Source organism: Eutrigla gurnardus (assembly GCF_963514095.1).
Source record: "Eutrigla gurnardus genome assembly, chromosome: 7".
NCBI classification, from domain to species: Eukaryota; Metazoa; Chordata; class Actinopteri; order Perciformes; family Triglidae; genus Eutrigla; species Eutrigla gurnardus.
Window position 1 is genome coordinate 23,531,034 of NC_139921.1, and position 5,305 is coordinate 23,536,338.

A 5,305-nucleotide genomic window follows, 5' to 3' on the forward strand; every position below is an offset into this window, starting at 1 on the left:
TTCCTGTTCTTAACTGAGCACACAAGGATCTTTGATTTCTCCCTAAGTTTGCTTTTACATTAAATTCAGTAGCATAGTTATGTTTGATTTGAATATATGTTCGTAATTTCGGTTTTAACAAGATGTCATTTAACCACTTTTTTTCAAATCCAAAGAGTAACTTTTCTCTAATTGTGTTTCCACTGCATGATAAATTATTTCTATAGATATACTGTAGTTCAGCTTCTCTGAAGACAGCATGAAGCTCTGCAGCCCATGGACCATTCTGAACTTCACTCCAAAGGAAAACCTTCTTACTGATCCTATTATCTGACATATTAATGAAACGATTCCACAGTCTAATCATTTCACATTTCCTCCTTATTGATCCAGGAATCCAACCCATGTCACCCTGAGCAGCAAATTTATGAATGACCAGAAAACAACGTATAGCTCTGTTTTGTACTGCATCTGAAATTGACCTTTCTTTAAATCCCCATATCCCTGCAGCATAATTCATAATAGGAGAAACACATGCATCATACAGTTGAGAGTAAGTGGAATATCCCAGGTCTTTACATATGTTTAACTTGTTAACAACAGACCCCAAAGCTCTGCTAGCTGAACCAGCCAAGAGTTTAATTCCATTTTCGTAAGTCATAAATTCATCAAGAGGGAATCCCAAATATTTGTACTCAGATTCATATTCCAATGTCATGTTCCAGAAAGTGAAAATGTTAAGAAATAATACTTTGAAGTGAGAGGCAGAGATCCCAGTAATGTGTGTGCTTGGTGAGGTTTGTGTCAGCTCTGTGTTCACTGGTCTGTGTCTCCTCAGCAGCTGCAGAAGGTTCCTGCTGGAACAGCTCAGCTTCTCTGCAGTCTGACTGAGGGAGGTTTTTGTACGACGACAAATCACTGTGTGAACACATCCCCACTATGGTCACTCTGACAGTAATAAACTGCTGCATCTTCAGCCTGAACTCCACTGATGGTCAAAGTGAAGTCAGAGCTGCTTCCACTGCCACTAAACCGAGATGGTGTTCCTGATTGACGATTGCTAACTAAATATATCAGGAGCTTTGGAGGCTGTCCAGATTTCTGTTGATACCAGGACAAATAATTATTATTGTAAACAGGTTGACTAGTCTTGCAGGTGAGAGCGACAGTGGATCCTGGAGTAGATGTCACTACTGGAGGCTGAGTCACAGTCACCTGACCGCTGCATCCTGCAGGACAAAACAAATCATTCATTCATCAGCAGAAGGAAAGGAGAGAAAAGGCGAGGCGTCGTGTTTGAGATGTTGCCGAGCCAACGAACCTGTAAACCAGCAGCAGGCCAGCGTCCAGATGAGGATGGTGATGAGAGTCATGGTGGTTGTGGTCTCTGCTGTGTTGACTGACAGATCTGAGTCCTGCAGTGTTGAACTCACAGGACTATAAAGCTTCTCAGTTCACTGGAGGATCAGCTGACGATGCAAATTGCCTGCCCCTCATAACACGGGACCGTCCCACGTTTATGAACTTTAAGACTCATTTAAAATTGTGGCTCAGGGAAAATCAAAGCTGCACTCACTTTTAACTGCATCACACACTTCATTATGTGTGTCACTCACATGTCCTGTTGCATCTTGTCTTGTCTGTTGTTGTTAGTGTTTGTCTTGACCCTCAGATTAAATATGAGGGTGTTGTATGTATGTTACTTTGTTTTTATGGTTTCTATGTTTTCTGCCTGGGTACAATAGATGAAAACTAGCCATTGTACTATCGAGTATTTACATTGTGTGTTTAAACTGATGTCCATAAATATGCACTGTCCCTATTAAATAAACAAATAGTTCAATAAATAAAGCTTCCTCTCTATGGGAATGATTTCTCTGAGTTTTATTTGTTTCACACAAAGAGAAATGATTAATTCATCAAGAATGTAGCATGAACCATAAACCATCATTAAATAAAACTGGATCTTAATGAGCCTGTTTTTGTATTTCTTTTTAATTCAACATGGAAAATACCTTCTTGATATTTTCAGTATCTAATACATCTGTTAGTAGAGGAGATGGTCGTATGTTTATTACGCTGTGACATTTGAAGAGAAAATACTATATTTTGAGAATGAAATTAAATGGATTTTTAAATTATGACTAATGAATTGTAAAAGTCTGAGAAGAATTTAACCTGACCATCTCACTCATAAAGAGGCTGAATTAACTGATAAGAATATGAGTTTAAAACTGCATGTGGAAGAGCGTCTGTGAGTCCCAGAAACCCAGCATGACAATCAGAGTTATTGGCAACATCATCCTGAAGCAGTTTTCAGTGTGAGTACGAGAAAACAGTTCAGACTCACGGTGACACGAGAACTTAAAACTGCGAGGAGCAGCGATGCATTCAAATCATGCAAAACCCGTTTGGGCCCAGCTGTGGTTGTGGAAGTGAAAGGGAGAGAGGAGGTGGAGGAAGTAGAGGCTACATCTCCCTGTGGACTGATCCAGAAGAAACGTTGGACTCTGCATCTCTCTGCTCCTTCTGCCTTTGCTGGTAAATAGATACAGGCCGCCCTCTTCTGGCTGACTCCATATTACCATGACATTTAATTTGTACAGCCCTTTGCTCTTCTCCTTATCATGACATCAGTCTAATCTGGATGCTTCAGCTGTGATACTATAGAGGTCTCAGGGGGAATGCTAGAAAACTGCACACTTGGTTATCTTCTCCATTCAAGATTTGTTTCAGCCCTCAAATCCTTTAGGTTTCTTGTGGCTTGTATTTTGAGCATGTCCTTGCTTTCCTCTGAAGGTTAAAGGATTATCTGCATTGTTTAAGGTTTTTTTAAAATGGGTAATAATCCCTTAAAGGGACTGTCATTCTTCAATCAATGTCAAAGTTGTGTTTATGGATAAATAAATAATATCACTCTGCTTTTTGTGAAAAAGCTCTTTCATCAAGTTGTCATCAAGCGTTCCAAAACCATCAGTGTGAAACAGGTTGAATCTTAAGTTGATAAAGTTGATAACATGTGTAACCAGGTGTAAAAGAAACGCACAGTTAACTGAGTACAATAAAAGAAGAGAAACTGTTTATTTTATTTATCTTTATTTGTTTTGTATCGCCAAAGTGTCAGTTTTCCTACTGCATTCGAATGCACCGCTCAACTCGCATGGTCCCACGTGGGGTACCTAGTTCGGATCCCAGCCAGAGAAGCGAGGGCAGCTGCGTGCTAAGGAGAAGAGGAAAACGGGAGGAAAAACCGGAGTTTACCTGTGGAAAAGGGAAAAAGAGAGAGTCGGAGCACTTACCCAGTGGAGGTCCGGAGCCAAGTGACTGAACGAAGGAGAGTTACGTCGGTAAGACGAGTCAATTATCCGATGAAAAAACAGCTTGTTGACGTTTACCGTCGTCGTCCATGCTAATGCTAGCTCTGTGCCTAACAGGCTAACTGTTGCCTTTCATCCGGAGAGCTGCTACGAAGTTCGGCATCGGCGTGCTCCACCTTGATACACAGAGCAACGGTGAGAAATGTGCTCTTTAGCTGCTCTGGTGCTATTTCCCTCTTGGTTTTCCGTGTGCTAAAAGAAAGCAGCGGTTATATTAGGGTTATCAGAGTAAATTGAAATGAATACGGGTTAAATACTTCTGAACAAATGCACATTGTGTTTATTATTTTATGCTGATGTGAATATAATTAAAGGGGAAGTGTTTTATTTCCTTATGCCAATTTAAAGTGAGAAAAAAGAGTAATTTGGTATGTTGTGAATGTGATGAATGTAAAATAATATTTTATTTTGTACCATGCAATTTATTGAAGACATTTATGTTATTCCAACTGAGTTTAAAGCAACTAGAGGGTAATTTTTGGTGCAGATCTCGGACATGAATAGGCCTATAGTGTAAGAGTAAACTAAGCACAATTCTTTAATACCTCTGAGTCTAACTCAAAATGTGTACTGTTATGTTATTTGCACATGGTTCTGATATGTTTATGATAAATGATATTTTGTATGTTAATGGTTACTTACCATAAGTATTATTGAAACTGTTCACATGAACGGGTAAATGTGTGAGCACTTTAGTATTTAGTTCTCATAAATGATACACTTAAGACTGAACGTTGTACAACTGAGACAGAGATTTGAGATTTGAATAGGGATGAAGATTTATGTCAGAATTAGATGTAATGTTGTGCATCTTTTGACATCGGATATCCCTAATGATGCATCTGAGAATGGATAGTGTTGAATGTATTGTGTGACCCTGTCTTCAGGTCAGGTTTTTTAGGAGGACTGAAGAGTCTGAGGTTCAGGACAACTTCCTGCTGTAACAGATGGCGAGCCAACTACCCTGAAGAAGGATCAGCACCGAGGAGATATCCACGTACACACTCATTCACACACATAATACACTTACATTACACTACAAGGAACCTTGGAATCAGGTGAACTTGCAAAAACTCTGCAACAATAGAACCTGCAACAACTCCTTTTTTTATTTTAAGGGCCCCAACGGACATTTTTGGTTTTAGTGTGCACACTACTTTCTTATTTTTCTTACTGTTTGGGTTAATATTTTGTATTCTGTACAAACCAGACAAATCATTTTGTCCACTGTAAAAAATATAAGAGTGGCTACTCAATTGTTACTCTTGCGTCTGCTTCATTATTGTTGCTTAGTACAGTGGCTCCTCTCGAATTTAGTTTCTTCTGATTCTGGTCCAGGTCTTATCATTAGATCAACTTCTTATTTTACTGTAATTCACTTTTACACTCCTAAAATTGGTTACACATGCTTTTGCTATTTGTCCTAAAAGAAGAAACCAAACGTGTCACTCAGAGAACTTTTGTTCAGTTCAGATTCATTTCCTCCTCTGAGGCGTTTTGGTGAATTCAGGTTCTGCTCCGAGTGTCTTTTTGAAAGATCCTGGTTCAGTTCACTTGGCTCATTCAAGAAAGGCTTTTCACAATAAAAGAAACCTTTATGAAACAGTTGGTTGACAGAAAGAAAAACACACACAGGTGGGATGTTTTTCTTCACCCAGCTGAGCTGTAAGGACGCTGTGAGAGGAATTGAGTTCACAAAGATTCAAACGTTGTCAGTTTGAATCTCAGCAACATCAACAAAAGCTGCAAAAGTGATGCAACGTTTCCGATGTTTGTCTGTTCCTTTGAAATCTTTTTAAACCCGGACACACAAACATGTACTTAACTCACCAGATATTGTGCTTCAAAGCATTTTTGTGTTCATCACAGATTTACCCCATAAAACATGAGAGGAATAGATTTTCCCATATTTAAAAACACAAAAATTAAATAGAACATACACACAATCT

At 39.0% G+C, this 5,305-nt stretch overlaps 1 long non-coding RNA gene across 1 annotated transcript; it reads left to right on the top strand.

The window, feature by feature from the left end:
* Window positions 1–3,420: 3,420 nt before the first annotated feature.
* LOC311015620 lies at window positions 3,421–4,618 on the top strand. Its single transcript, XR_014597380.1, has 2 exons — window positions 3,421–3,491; window positions 4,244–4,618. It is a non-coding gene; the product is annotated as an uncharacterized lncRNA (long non-coding RNA).
* The last annotated feature ends 687 nt before the right edge of the window (window positions 4,619–5,305 follow it).